The sequence below is a fragment of the Pipistrellus kuhlii genome, unplaced genomic scaffold (genome assembly GCF_014108245.1).
Source record: "Pipistrellus kuhlii isolate mPipKuh1 unplaced genomic scaffold, mPipKuh1.p scaffold_m20_p_21, whole genome shotgun sequence".
In the NCBI taxonomy this organism is placed as follows: Eukaryota; Metazoa; Chordata; class Mammalia; order Chiroptera; family Vespertilionidae; genus Pipistrellus; species Pipistrellus kuhlii.
The window spans coordinates 15,275,397-15,291,616 of NW_023425520.1; the positions used below are offsets into that span (position 1 = coordinate 15,275,397).

General features: G+C 51.0%; 1 pseudogene; it reads right to left on the bottom strand.

Annotated features, from left to right (window-relative positions):
- Positions 1–12,128: 12,128 nt before the first annotated feature.
- Positions 12,129–12,765, bottom strand: LOC118725961 (annotated as a pseudogene).
- Between the last annotated feature and the right edge of the window lie 3,455 nt (positions 12,766–16,220).

Here is a 16,220-nt window from a genome sequence, read left to right on the forward strand (position 1 = left end):
GCCGCGTGCTCAGTGACATCCACCCGACACGAAAGAACAGCACAGCGAGGCTCCGCTTCCCTGCGGCGTCGGAGGCATCAGGGTCACAGAGGCAGACGGGGTGGCTGCGGGGGCAGGGAGCAGGGCAGGGGCCTCGTCATGGCCACGTGCGGCATTCCAGACTGGCAGGATGGAAAGACCTCTGGCTGCCACATGCGTGTGCTTACCGCTGAGCTGTACGCAAAGGTGGTTAAGATGGTACGTGTTATATTTCACCACCATTTCTTCCAAAAGAAAAAGACTGCGATAATGATGTCTTTGAACGGTGCTTCACACGCACTATCTCATTTCGTTTCCACAATGGCTGTGGAAGGCAGGTGCGTCCATTGTCCTTGCCATACAAATGAAAAGGGGAGGCAGAGAGACTGTTACGAAACTCCCTCAAGATCACACCGGTACAAACCGTGTGTGTGCTTCTCAAAACCCCAGGCGGTCCGGCTCTCGAGCCCATGCTGTCTCTGTTACAAAGCAAGGAGCCGTAATGTGGGACAAGACACCGAGGAGGCGGCGGCGTGGGGTCCCGAGGCTGATAATGAGGCCGTGGGCCGGCGTCGTGCCAGCAAACCCGGTTCCAGGACGCCACCCGGTTCCCAGCCACCAACTTCCGGACAACGAGGAAGCCGGGCCCAGAGAGAAACACCGCGGACCAGGGCAGCCCTCGTGGCCTGAGAAAAGAAGGAAGCAGACGTCTCCCTAGCTCTGGGCTCAGGGGGGAACCTAGCACCTTCGCTTTTACATAAGAAATACCAAGGACACAATGCACCATGTGTCCATTAGCAGGGAGCAGCCGCGGGTGGCTGCTCACTATTACGCACGCCTAGGGTAGTCCTGGTTCTGAGAGTGATTTGTACAAAGACAGGGAGAATAAAGCCTCGTGTTCTGCTGACTGGGCCCGGCGGGAGAGGGCTTCAGGGAGTTACCACCATTCTGTTACGCCCAGACTTCGTGATCCCCAAGGATCACCAGGGAGCTGAGCCCAATGCAATAAACAAAAGAGCCTTTTCCATGCTAGCATGGGCCCTGTCCCACTCACGCCAGCAGCATGGTGGAAGAGAGCGAATTTCATCCAGTCCAGAGGTTTTACTCTGGTCGGTGGTGATGTCACTGTCTTGGCTAACCCTGATTGGGCTGAGTCCAGTTACAAAATGGAGGATAACTCCGCCCTGCCCCACAGTGGAGTCAGGAGCTCATCCTCGCCCCGCCCTGCCCTCTCAATTTCTCTCCGAGAGACCAGCCTGGCTCTCATGGCCAGGCTGTGGCAGGGCGCTGCAGATGGAGGGTGGTGGGGGGGCACAGTGAGACTGATGTGACCTCCGGGGCAGATTGACAAGAGATCACGTGTTCCGCACACAACGTGCCCCCGGTTAGTTTCAGAACATTGAGGGGCTCGGCTGCACTGTCTGCTGTTCAGGTGGACCCTCCCAATCCAGCCAGGTCAGCACCCGCTTGTGTAACGTGCAGCCTGAGGATTCGCTGAACCCACATGACTGAAGAGCCGCCACGGACAACCTTCAGAAAATCAGAGGCGGGGAAAGCCAGTGTCAGCTGGGCAGGGGTGAATGGTCACCTTCCCCCAGAAGGCAGATGGGGTTTTATTTTATTTTTTTTTAATATATTTTATTGATTTTTTTTTTTAAAGAGAGGAAGAGAGAGAGAGAGAGAGAGTTAGAAACATCAATGTGAGAGAATCATTGATCAACTGCTTCTTGCACACTCCCTCCTGGGGATGTGCCCGAAACCATTGTACATGCCCTCAACCGGAATTGAACCTGGGACCTTTCAGTCCGCAGGCCGACTCTATCTACTGAGCCAAAATGGTTTCAGCCAGATGGGGATTTTAAACCACACATGTGCCCTAGCTGGTTTGGCTCGATGGACAGAGAGAGCATCAGTCTTCAGACTGAAGTGTCCTGGGTTTGAGTCCAGTCAAGGGCACATGCCTCGGTTGGGGGCTCAATTCTCAGTAGGAGGCATGCCAGAAGCAGCCAATCAATGGTTTTCTCTCATCATTGATGTTTCTATCCCTCTCTCCCTCTCCCTTCTTCTCTGAAATCAATAAAAAATGTATTTACACACACACACACACACACACACATATGCATGCATGGCCAGTGAGATTGCAGAGGGCCTTGATAATGAGCAGGGGTAGTCAGCACAGGTTTCGGGGAGAGGCGTTGTGGTGAAGGCTTCATTACACAGGTGTTAGGGGACAGCAGCATCTGTGATCCGGGGCCACCTGTTTGCCCCTGGGTCCCAGCTGACTTTCCTCATCTGTCTAGGCCCCCGTTTCCATGACTATAGCCTTGGGATTGCAAGAACTATGGCACGTTAATGCTTCTATTGTGAGCAGTTTAAAAAAATCCATGTGAACTGTCCAGCACTTTGCCTAACAAAAGGCGGGTGATAAAATGATCTATTAGGATTTTCTCCTGTGAAAACAGTGAACCGGGTCCAGCACGGCCAGGGTGAACCTGAGGAGGGACGGTGAAGGAATAAAGAAGACAGCCAAGAGGATACGCTGGGACCAGGTGGATCAATGCCTGGAGGAGGAAAGCCAACTCTTTATTTTATAGTCAGAGCACACAGAGCAGAGCAAGGGGGTGGTCAACATGTTTACAATGTTCTAGTGAGTTTCAGATCTATTTCATTACTCAGGCCTTGTTCTGGCAGCATGTGCTGTGCCCACAGCCCATTCGCTACCCAGGAACAAGAGAGGACTAGAAGGTCAAGCTTAATTGTGCTGGAGGGCTCTGCTCCGCGCTGGGGCTGGTCTGTGCTCTGCCCTCCACGCTGGGCTTGTATGTGGCTCTGCCCTCCACACTGGGGCTTGTATGTGGCTCTGCCCTCCACGCTGGGCTTGTATGTGGCTCTGCCCTCCACGCTGGGCTTGTATGTGGCTCTGCCCTCCACACTGGGGCTGGTATGTGGCTCTGCCCCACACTGGGGCTTGTATGTGCTCTGCCCTCCACACTGGGGCTTGTATGTGCTCTGCCCTCCACACTGGGGCTGGTATGTGCTCTGCCCTCCACACTGGGGCTGGTATGTGCTCTGCCCTCCACACTGGGGCTGGTATGTGGCTCTGCCCTCCACACTGGGGCTGGTATGTGCTCTGCCCTCCACACTGGGGCTGGTATGTGGCTCTGCCCTCCACAGGTCAGTCCCAGGCTTGACTCTATAGCCGCTCCCTACAAACAGCAAGCAAGGGTTTAAAACAATGTTGAGTTTAACCCAAACCCCTTCAGGAAATGTGTTTCTTTCCATTAAACTTTTTTTTTTTTTGGTCCCTTTATGTAGTCGCTGGAGAGTAACTCCCTATTTTGCAGTCTCCTAAGGTTCATTCTTTCAAACACAAGTATTATTAACAGATTCGCACACAAGAGTGAGAGCATAGCTGAGTATCAGAGAGGCCTTAGGGTCCTTCTAAGGGACTTTCTCAGTTTTGTTGTTTATTTTTTTTTAATCTATCTCATTGATTTTTTACAGAGAGGAAAGAAGAGTGATAGAGAGTTAGAAACATTGATCAGATAGAAACATCAATCAGCTGCCTCCTGCACACCCCCTACTGGGGATATGCTTACAACCAAGGTACATGCCCTTGACAGGAATCGAACCAGGGACCCTTCAGTCCAAAGGCCAACACTCTATCCACTGAGCCAAACCAGTTAGGGCTGCTGTTGCTTATTTTTAAATATGCTTTTTTTTTTTTTTTTTTTTTTTTTTAGAGAGAGAGGAAGGAGAGGTGGGGGAGAGAGAGAGAGAGAAATGTTGATGAAAGAGAAACATGATCGGCTGCCTCCTGCACACATCCTACTGGGGATCAAGCCCATGTTAGACTGAACCTCCCAAAACCCCCCCCTCGTCAACCTACCCTGCCCCAGTTCCAAGAACCTAACGCCTTAACCGCAGAATGCTCTTGGTCCTGGGTTGCAAAACAACCTATCTGCTTGGCTAATCTTGCGGGTTTGAGCAAATGATAGCTACAGGATATAACCGTTGCATAACCTAGAATAGAATGGAAAATTTTTTAACCACCTGCGTGTGGTTTTTGCCTTTAAAAGCTGTACCCTTCCCCTTGTTCGGGGCTCCAGCTAGCACTCACCCCTTGGTGGCTGCAGGCTGTGAGACCGAGCGCTCGAATAAAGCCTCTTGCATTTGCATCAATTTGGTCTCCTGGCTCTCTCTCTCGGGGTCGCCACCGGTCAGGACCAGAGACCAGGGGGGTCTCTGGCCCAACATTTGGGGGCTCGTCCGGGATCTGTGGCGGCCACAGAGACGACCAAGACCATCTTGGAGGTGAGTTTTTGTGTCGGCCGACTGTCTGTCTTTGTGTTATGTCCCTGTGTGCGGCGACTGGTTTCGGTTTTTATTCTGGTTCCAACGGGACTGTCTCTGTCGTGAGAGAGGACAGTCTTTGGGTCAGACAGGGGGTCTGGCTCTCAAAAACCGTTGTCCCCGGGAGACGTCCCGGGGTTGGGGAGATTGATCTCTGTCAGAGATCGCCTCCGTCTGTTCTGGTCAGGTTGTTTATTCTGGTTCCAACGGGACTGTCTCTGTCGTGAGAGAGGACAGTCTTTGGGTCAGACAGGGGGTCCGGCTCTCAAAAACCGTTGTCCCCGGGAGACGTCCCGGGGTCGGGGAAATTGATCTCTAGCTGAGATCATTTCCATCTGTTCTGGTCAGGTTTTATATGACTCCGTCGCCTGTCACATTGTGGTTGGACCGAGGATTGCCGCGGCCCGGTTTTATAGTTGTCTGTGGTTTCATTTCTGTCATTATTTGTTTTGGTTTTTTGTTCAGTGACATGGGTCAGGGGAAGTCGACTCCGCTGAGTGCGACTCTTGATCATTGGAAAGAGGTCCGAGGACGAGGTTTCGATCTTTCGGTAAATGTGAAAAAGGGTCCCTGGCAGACTTTCTGTTCAGCCGAGTGGCCCACTTTTGGTGTTGGTTGGCCGGTCGATGGTTCTTTTGATTTAAATTTGATTTCCCAGGTTCTCTCCCGAGTTTTCGAGTCCCGGACTGGTCACCCCGATCAACAACCTTATATTCTTGTCTGGCAGGACCTGGCCCAGCGACCTCCTTCGTGGGTCCGGCCCTTCCTCCCGCCATCTAACCAGTCTCAGGTTCTTGTTTCACAGGTTCGTGGAGTCCCGCAGAAGGCGCCCCTGCGCGACTCCCAAACTGACCTTCTCCTTCTCGACCCGCCTCCTCCCTATCCTCCTTCTCTGCCCCCAGTTCCCTCCACTCCCCCGGCCCCTCCACCTGTCCAGGCTGCCCAAGGTGGTCCCTCGCAGCACACGCGTAGTCGAAGGACCCAGCCTCCTTGTTCGCCCGATTCTACGGTCACCTGTCCCCTCCGCCCTCTCGGCCCGCCGCCGCCGCCTCTCGACGACGGCACCCCGGTTCTCCCTCCCTTCAGTATTGGCCCTTCTCCTCCTCTGATCTGTATAACTGGAAAACTAACCACCCTCCGTTCTCTGAGGACCCGTCTAAACTCACCGCTCTGGTTGAGTCCCTCATGTTTTCTCATCAACCCACTTGGGATGATTGTCAGCAACTTCTCCAGACCCTCTTTACTACAGAGGAAAGAGAGAGAATTCTCCTAGAAGCTAGGAAGAATGTTCGGGGCCCGGATGGGCGCCCGACACAGCTCCCCCATCTCATAGATTCTGCCTTTCCCTTAGCCCGCCCTGATTGGGATTTTAACACTGCAGAAGGCAGGGAGCGACTGATAGTCTACCGCCAGACTCTAATGGCAGGTCTCCGAGGGGCTGCCCGTCGCCCCACTAATTTGGCCAAGGTGAGGGAAGTTATACAGGGAGCCACGGAACCTCCGGCAGTGTTCCTAGAAAGGTTAATGGAAGCCTATCGCCGATACACCCCTTTTGACCCCACGTCTGAGGGTCATAGTGCATCGGTGGCAATGGCTTTCATTGGTCAGTCAGCCCCGGATATCAGGAGGAAATTACAGAGGATGGACGGGTTACAGGATTTAGCTCTCAAGGACCTCGTTAAAGAGGCCGAGAAAGTTTATCATAAAACAGAGAGAGAAGCGGGAAGAGAAGCGACTGACTCGTATCCTGGCCGCAGCGGTAGGAGAGAAATCAGATCAGAAAAAGAAACAGGAAGGACAGAAAGGGAAACGCCAGGGCGGCAATCGACCTCCGTTAGACTGAGACCAATGTGCCTACTGCAAAGAAAAAAGACACTGGAAGAAAAAATGCCCCCAGATGCCCAAGAAAGATCCGGTTCTAGCCCTCCATGAGGACAGCGACTAGGGGGGTCAGGGCTCGATTCCCCTCCCCGAGCCCCGGGTAATTCTCAATGTAGAGGGAAGACCGGTCAATTTCCTGATTGACACCGGGGCTCAGTTTTCAGTCCTCAAGCGGCCTCTAGGAAAACTATCTGGCCAAGCCTCCCTGGTCCAAGGGGCGACCGGACATAAGAAATACCCTTGAACCACTACCCGGAGCATTGACCTAGGCCGGGGAGAAGTGACTCACTCATTCCTTGTCATACCTGAGTGCCCCGCTCCCCTCCTGGGAAGAGACCTCTTGACCAAGCTGGGGGCCCAGATTACCTTCACCCCGGCAGAACCTACTACCAAATGGGGACCCCCGATGGCCCTCACTCTCCACCTAGAGGATGAACACCAGCTCTTTCAGCCAACCGATGGGCAACGGAAGGCAGGTACTGCGGTTATAAGCCTTCAAGATACGGTATAGACAAGTAGCCTCCCCGAAGGGACCTCAGCCCAGAAAGCAGAACTAATCGCCCTCACAAAAGCCCTACAGTTAGCAAAGGGGAGGGCAGTCAATATCTACACTGACAGTAGATATGCTTTTGCCACCGCACATGTACATGGTGCCATCTACCGACAGCGAGGCCTGTTAACTTCGGCAGGAAAAGAAATCAAAAACAAATCGGAGATCCTACAATTGTTAGACGCTGTCTTAGCACCTAAACGCCTAGCCATTATACACTGCCCCGGGCACCAGAAAGGAGAATCTGAGGTTGCAGAAGGGAACAAACGAGCCGACGCAGCAGCCCGAGAAGCAGCTCTCGGACCTTGCCTGCTCACCCTGACGGTGTGGCCCCTGAAGCCTCCCCAGCCGACTTTTCTACACTACTCCCAAGAAGAGGAAAAAAAATTTTCCAGCCAGCCTGATCTGTTCCTAAAGAAGCAAGGCATCTGGACTACCCGGACGGAAGGTAAGCCGGTTGTCCCCCGGGAGGCGGCGGCCGAGTACCTTGCCCAACTTCACAGAATCACCCACCTTGGAGAAAAAAACCTCAAAAAAATCTGTGGCAGTACTGGATACCACTTCCAAGGACTGACCAAGGCCCTAGAGAAAGTCATCCGAAGCTGCCGGGCTTGTCAGTTGGTCAACGCAAAAACTTCTGCCATCCCTGAAGGGAAACGGGAAAGAGGAGATAAGCCAGGAGTTTACTGGGAAGTTGACTTCACTGAGGTAAAACCTGCCAGGTATGGATATAAATACCTACTAGTATTTATAGATACCTTTTCAGGATGGGTTGAGGCCTTTCCCACAAAACATAAGACTGCTATGGCGGTAGCCAAGAAAATCCTGGAGGAGATTTTCCCTCGATTCGGACTGCCCAAGGTAATCGGGTCTGATAACGGACCGGCTTTTGTTGCCCAGGTAAGTCAGGGATTGGCCAGGATACTGGGGATTAATTGGAAATTACATTGTGCCTACCATCCCCAAAGTTCAAGACAGGTAGAAAGAATGAATAGAACCCTAAAAGAGACCATAACTAAATTATCCATAGAGACTGGCTTAACAGACTGGACAGTCCTCCTCCCCTATGCCCTTTTTAGAGTAAGGAATACTCCGAATTCTGTTGGGTTGACCCCCTTTGAACTCCTCTTCGGAGCGCCTCCACCCCTGGCCATAGATCCCTGGGATAGTCACCCTTCTATCTCTACCCCCCAATCTCTCCTGGCCAGGCTGAAAGCCATCGAGTCCTTACAGAAGGAAGTATGGACTCCCCTGGCAGAGGCCTATAAGCCGGGGGACCTTCGTGTTCCACACCAGTTTCAGGTCGGGGACCTGGTCTACGTCCGGCGCCACCGCACCGCCAGCCTGGAGCCCAGGTGGAAGGGTCCTTACGTCGTCCTCCTGACCACACCCACAGCTGTCCGGGTTGATGGAGTCCCAGCCTGGGTCCATGCCGCGCACGTCAAGAAAGCACCTGAACAGGATCCGGATGGCTGGGTCGCGGAGAAGACGGACAACCCCCTCCGACTCAGGATCTACAGGCGCCCCGACTCTACTCACCCGACCCCTTGACGGCGCCCTGACCTTCAGCCCCGCTCTGGTCGGACTTCTTATTCTCCTAAGTATCCCTCAAACCGACTGCAATCCCCATGCCCCCAAGAGACTAACTTGGAAAGTAATATCTGGTCACACGGGAAAAGTTATCTGGTCCATAACGAAGGTGGCCCCTCCCGGCACCTGGTGGCCCGACCTTACACCAGATCTCTGTGCCCTGGCAGCTGGGGCGAGACATTGGGATATACCACTTCTTGAGGCAGAAGAAACCAGAAAGGGACAAGAGAGCCGCGACTACATAGGTCGCGGGGCTGACTTACAATATGGGGTACATTGTAGTTATCTGTGGGCTCGGGAGCAATTAGCCCGTACTACCTTTTATATATGCCCCAGAGACAGGATGGGGCATAGAAAGAATTGTGGAGGGGAGCGGGAGTACTTTTGTGCAGAATGGGGATGCGAGACCTCAGGTACGGCCTACTGGATCAGGAACCCAGCCCAGTGGGATTTAATTCAAGTGGGACGAAATCGAACCCAGAACAGCCAGGCTAGGGGATGGATAAACATCTTAAACATCTCCTTCACTTCAGCTGGGAAGGCAGCAGCAGTATACCATTGGACGGCAGGGAAGAAATGGGGGCTTAGATTATATAAAGACGGCCATGATGATGGTCTTCTTTTCTGGATTCGGTTGGGAATTGGTGGTTACCAACCTTCCCCTGTGATAGGACCCAATCAAGTCCTCTCTGGGCGAGAGATTCGAGAGAAAATAATAACCCCTACTCCTAGCCCAGGCCCCTCCTCGTCCACGCCTTTAGAGACAACGCCAATAATTCCACCCCCAACTCTCGAAAATACCCAGGCACAGAGACTGTTAGGCCTAGTAGAGGGAGTATATAGTACTCTGAATAGATCAGCACCAGACCTGACTGAAGGTTGCTGGCTCTGCCTATCTGCTGGACCTCCCTACTACGAAGGAATAGCTTTCTCAGGTAATTACAACAACACCACCAACCACGGCCATTGCTCTTGAGGGACAGAGGGGAACTTGACTCTGACTGAACTCTCTGGACAAGGAACTTGCTTAGGAAGGGTACCTAAAGACCGGACTATTTTCTGTAACAACACCCTGAAGACCCCTCCCTCGATAGGAGCTTTCTACTTAGTACCCCCCACAGGAGGATGGTGGGCCTGCAATACTGGGCTTACACCCTGCCTAGCCACCCAGGTCTTCAACCCGCTAACAGACTATTGTATTCTAGTCCAATTAGTTCCCCGAATCACGTATTATCAAGCAGAGGCCTTTGAAGGAGAATTCGACTCGAGCCTCGGCCTGCCATTAAGAAGTAAGAGGGAGCTAGTCTCCCTCTCACTTGCCGCTCTTCTAGGACTAGGAGTGGCAACCGGAGTGGGAACAGGGGCAGCTGCATTGATCCAGGCCCCTAGGTATACGGAAGAACTAAGAATAGCCATTGATGAAGACTTAAAGAATATAGAGCAATCCATCACCAAACTAGAAGAATCCCTAACTTCCTTATCAGAGGTAGTCCTCCAAAACAGGCGGGGGCTCGACCTCCTCTTTCTGAAGGAAGGAGGTTTATATGCTGCACTCAAAGAACAATGCTGCTTTTATGCAGACCACTCGGGCTTAATAAAAGACTCCATGGCTAAACTCAGAGAAAGATTAGAAACAAGACAAAAAGAAAAAGAAAGCAGAAAAGGCTGGTTCGAACAATGGTTTGATAGTGCTCCATGGTTAACTACTCTCCTATCCTCGCTTCTGGGCCCCTTGGTAATCTTGATTCTCTTACTTACCATTGGGCCGTGCATCCTAAACCGCCTGGTCTCTTTCGTCAGAGACAGGATTCAGTCAGTCCACATGCTAGTGCTTCAGCAACAATACCAACCCCTAGACACCGAGACCACCCTTTGAGTCCGATGATTCGGACTCTCCAAAACAAAAGGGGGGAATGTTAGACTGAACCTCCCAAAACCCCCCCCTCGTCAACCTACCCTGCCCCAGTTCCAAGAACCTAACGCCTTAACCGCAGAATGCTCTTGGTCCTGGGTTGCAAAACAACCTATCTGCTTGGCTAATCTTGCGGGTTTGAGCAAATGATAGCTACAGGATATAACCGTTGCATAACCTAGAATAGAATGGAAAATTTTTTAACCACCTGCGTGTGGTTTTTGCCTTTAAAAGCTGTACCCTTCCCCTTGTTCGGGGCTCCAGCTAGCACTCACCCCTTGGTGGCTGCAGGCTGTGAGACCGAGCGCTCGAATAAAGCCTCTTGCATTTGCATCAATTTGGTCTCCTGGCTCTCTCTCTCGGGGTCGCCACCGGTCAGGACCAGAGACCAGGGGGGTCTCTGGCCCAACACCCACAACTTGGGCATGTGCCCCGATCAGATTCAAACTGGAACTTCTTGGTTCATGGGTCAATGCTCAACCACTGAGCAACACTATCCAGGCCACAGCTAAGTTTTAATCTCCCTATTATCTGACTTGTCTACAAGTTCTTTTAATAAAACAAAGATTTCATGCACTATATCAATAAACTAGAGGCCCAGTGCACAAAATTCGTGTCTGTGGGGGTAGGGAGTGAAGATTTCCCTCAGTCCAGCCTGCACCCTCTCCAATCTGGGACTCCTGGAGGGATGTCTGACTGCCCAGGATCGGGCCTAAATGGGCAGTCGGACATCCCTCTCACAATCCAGGACTGCTGGCTCCCAACTTCTCACCTGCCTGCCTTCCTGATTGCCCCTAACTGCTTCTGCTTGCCAGCCTGATCACCTCCTAATCACTCCACTGCCAGCATGATTGATGCCTAACTGCTCCCCTGCCAGCCTGTTTGCCCCTAACTGCCCTCCCTTGCAGGCCTGGTCACCCATAACTGCCCTCCTCTGCAGGCCTGGTCCCCCCCAACTGCCCTCCCCTGCAGGTCATCTTGTGGTGGCCATCCTAGGTCCACATGGGGCCTTGTATCTCCTTGGAAAGTTGGGTAAGTCAGGTTTGTAAGTTGTTTTTAATTTTAGGCATGATTCCAGGTTCTCATCAGTAAGATGACTTCTCAATTTACTCTTGATAAGGTTCATGCTTGAAAATGATTGTTTGCATAAATACGTAGACCCGAATAAGGAAAGAACAGTAAACGCTATTTTTTTCAGTTGATTATATGAGTCAGGAATACTATTCCAGGTGTTCAAAATCAACACATCTTCCTTCTCCAGGTCTTTCAAAGCAGACCACTTGTGCTGTGAACTAAGTTCACGTTTTTCTTCAATATTTCTATATCAGCACAAAGACGTTCAAATTTTGAGCTCCACGGTTCTTTGTTTTATAAATCCAGCAATTGCACTTCAAAATTGCCAATGTCAATATTAAATGGAAAACATTTTAATTGTTACGGTAGCATTAAGAGGTTTTTTAACAAAGGCTAATGTTGCTTTGCTGTTTCTGAATTCCTGGAACCTGCTGAGAAAAGCTTCTGTCTATTTAAAAGTGTTGTTTTGAAATAGCAAATGTCAATGTCAGAATTACTTTCTTGGCGATGTTTCAGCAGGTTTGGAAAGTGAATCAAAGTTTCTCTTTCAAAATCTTGAGCAAAAAGAGATAGTTTGTTTTCGAATGAAATGACTTCTTCTAACTGAAAACATTGCGTTTCCTTTCCCCTGTAGGTTGCCATTAAGCTGATTTAGATGAGATGGAATGTCTACCATGAAATAAAATTTTTGGATCCACTGATCATTCGTTAGTTCTGGATAGGGAACACTCTTCTCAAGGAGAAAAGCTTTCATTTCTGTTAATAAGGAAGCGAGACGTTTCCTCTTGATAATCAATGTACCTTGTTATGCAGCAGAAGATCTGCATACTCACTCTCCATTTCAACTAAAAATTCTTTAAATTGGCGATGATTAAGAGCTTTAGCTATGATGGAGTTGATAATGTTATTCACCAATTCCATAACTTTGCACATTTCTTCTAGAAATGTCTGTACACAAAGCACTTCTTGATGAATAATGCAATGGTAAGTAAGTATCTCGTGGTTGATTTTTTTCTTTCAAAATAGCAACAAACCTGTTTCTTATGCAGGTCATACTTTTCGCCCTGTTTGTTGAAATTGAGACAATTTAATCGAGTGGAATATGATGTTTTTCAATGCACTCAATTACAGCATTTGCTAAATCCTCTCCACACGTTTGACCTTTGAGTGGCAATAATCCTAAAAGTTCTTCTTTAGGACCTGAGGATGAAATATATCATACAAAAGGTGAAACTTGTGCTGTATCATTTATGTCACAAGACTTATCAACTGCTATTGATAAAACTGAAACCAATTTAAGATCTTCGACTTGCTGAGCAGTTATATTCGAAGACATTTTGACTGTTCTATCTTTCACTGTTTTAGCAGACAATGGAAACTCTTTTATTTATTTATTTATTTATTTTAGAGTACTATCTGCTTTGTTCTTAAAGTCCCGAAATAGCTCTTTGGGTGCATTTATAAAACAACTTTTTATGTATTCACTGTCTGTATATGGTTTTTCTCTCTTAGCAACCCCTTGACTAACCACAAAACTTGCAATTTTAACATTGTTGGAAGATTGCATCCCATAATTAAATCCAGAACCTGATTTTCCTTGACTCTCCTGAACTTCCTCAGCTGCTTTTTTCCTTGTATCACCAACAGTATACTTGGTACTAAATGACACATGTTTGGTTGTAAAGTGTCTCTCCAAATTTGATTTCTTGTTATGAATTTTTCCTGACAAATAAGGCAGGTCGGGAGGCCATTTAAGTTTTGAACAAATGTGAAAGTCTCAGCCCGTTGAACTTTAGATGCACGGTTTTCATCTTCTGTTTTCCTTTGCTTCTTCTTTGTAGCCATGTCAAACAGGGCACCTAAAAAATTTTTTTCATTTTATAATAATAAAGCCACCAACACAAAATAATTACAATTCTTAAACTGATGACAAAATGCCCGTTGAATTTGCAGCTGCTTGGAGAAATACAGGTAACTCTGTGCTTTGAGGAGGTACTTTTGTCACCCGCGTGCGATTTGCGGACACGACCAGCACTAACCACTGCACCATGAGACCTCTGGCTGACTGGCTCGCTGGACCCCTGCATGAATCACGGGCTCTCCCCCACACTGCATATCCCGGGGCCCGAACAAATGAAGGACACCACCACCTCTTCTATCGCCACTTCTTCAAAACAGACTCGCGCAGGCCTAAAACCGACTTCTGTACATGGGCCACGAAGTTTCAATCGCACTGTACGTGCACATCCGTACATGGTAGTTTGTGGAAGAGCCACACTCAAGGGGCCAAAGAGCCGCATGTGGCTCGAGAGCCACAGTTTGCCGACCACTGTTCTGGGAGGTGTAAGAACAGATTTTTTTTTTTTTTCTTCCTAATCCTTATCCAAGGATATTGTTCCCTTTAAATTTATTTTTGTCCCTATATGTGATTTTTTAAAATATTTTTACTGATTTCAAAGAGGAAAGGAGAGGGAGAGAGAGAGATACAAACATCAATGATGCGAGAGAATCATGGATCAGCTGCCTCCTGCATGCCCCACACTGGGGATGGAGCCCACAACCTGGGCATGTGCCCTGACCAGGAATCGAACCCTGACCTCCTGGTTCGTTGGTCAATGCTCAACCACGGGGCCATGCTGTCCTGGCTTCCATTAGTTTTTAGAGAGAGAGGAAGGGAGGAAGAGAGGAGAGAGAGAGAGAGAGAGAGAGAGAGAGAGAGAGAGAGAGAGAGAGAGAGAGAGAGAGAAGAGAGGAGAGAGGAGAGAGGAGAGAGGAGAGAGAGAAAGCATTGATGTGAGAGAGACATATTAATTGGTTGCCTCAAACACATGTCCCAACAAAGGCTGGGATTGAACCTGCAACACAGGTTCATGCCCTTGACTGGAATCAAACCCACAACCCTTTGGTGCTCAAGCCAATGTTCTAACCACTCTCACTCTCTGAAATCAATAAAAATTTCGACACACCGGCCAGGGAAGACTTTGTTTTGGTTTTAAGCATTTTCTATTTCCTCCTACAAGGAAAATATATAAATGAGGAATATATATCTGAATTTTAAAAGGTAGAGTGACCAGGAATGTCAATATCTCACCTTTGTAGGATGGAGTGTGAAATGTTCTAGCCAGGGGTTTGGCGACAGGAATCGTCGCCTCCAGCCCTGTCAGAACACCCGCTCACTTACTCCTCAAACACCCTGTTCCCGGATGTGTTACAAGCTGCTGGCTGTGTCAGGAGTAACGTGGTCACTGCAGACACTGCAGCTGCTGGCAGAGGCTCTGGGCCTTCACACAGAAGAACGGAAGCCAAATTTCCCCAAGCCAGCCGTTCCCAGGCTCCCTGGCCAGGCACTGCCGCCAGGCCCGGACAGGTCCTGACGGGTCACAGGTGGTTCTGATGGGTCACAGGTGGTCCTGATAGGTCACAGGTAGTTCTGATGGATCACAGATGGTTCTGATGGGTTACAGGAGGTTCTGATGGATCACAGGAGGTCCTGATGGGTCACAGGAGGTTCTGATGGGTCACAGGGGGTCCTGATGGGTCACAGGAGGTTCTGATGGGTCACAGGAGGTCCTAATGGGTCACAGGGGGTCCTGATGGGTCACAGATGGTCCTGATGGGTCACAGGTGGTACTGATGGGTCACAGGAGGTTCCAGTGGCCCAGAGGCGGCCCTTGCCTGAGGAGGATGCTGCATCTGCTGGACGGGGTCTGAGGGGCATGAGGGGTGGAGAGAGAGCCTGGGCGGAGGCTGGACAGAGGTGGCAGAGGGGAGGGAGGAGGGTGCGCAGTGAGGCCCTCTGTGCCCTGCCCACAGGGGTGCCTGTGTCACTAAACAGCACCTGGTCTCTGCGATGAAAGAGCCACCTGTCCAGCAACCCCGGGCCTCCCTGTGAACACCAACGTCCAGGAGCGGGCACATGTCAGCCATCACACACCCCAGCGCCGGAGTGGGGGGGGGGAGGAGGGGGAGAGGAGGGCCTGCCAGCCTCAGGCTCTGCTGGCACTGGGGCGGGCGGGGTGAGCGGAAGGGGCCAGGCAGAGGGGGCCCCCGGGGCAGTCTCAGCAGTGGGTCTAAGGGGGAATGTCGGGGAGGTGGGCACGGTGATTCCAGGAGGCCAGGAACAGGCCAGGACACGAGAGCGGCTGAGTGTCCGCGAGATCTGGAGGCAGGGGCAGCCGGCTGGGGCTGGACTCAGGGACGTGGACGACACCCCACAGGGTGACATGGGGACAGGGGCTAGAATCGGCCACTCTTTTGGGTCAGCCTGCACTGGAGCCTGGACGGAAGGTAAGTGCGAAGAAGAGAGAGAGACAGTTCTTAAAACTAAGGTTTAAGAAGAATGTACTCACAGAAGTGTGTCGCAGCCTAACTGAGGGCAGCTCAAGGTCAGCCTGGGGCCTGGGGCCCAAGGTCAGACTGACACCCAGGGCCCAAGATTAGACTGTGACCTACGGCCCAGGGTCAGACTGGGACCCAGTGCCCAGGGTCAGCCTGGGACCCAGAGATGAAGGTCAGAGTAACACCCAGGAGCCAAGGTCAGCCTGGGACTGGGGCCCAGGGTCAGACTGGGGCCCAGGGCCCAGGGTCAGACTGGGGCCCAGGACTGTGTTCTCTGACATCACAGCAGGACTGTTGCCGCCCTCTCCGGGGAGCGGCCAGGCTGTGAGCAGGTGCAGGAACCCGGCCTGGAGCCTCAGGCTGGGGAGCCAAGGTTTGGGGAAGCCTGGGGCTAGGGGAGCCTGAGTCTGAGGGAGCCTGGGTTTGGGGGAGCTGGGTTTGGGGGAGCTGGATTTGGGGGAGTCTTATTTGGGGGAACCTGGGTTGGGGGAGCCTGGGTTTGCG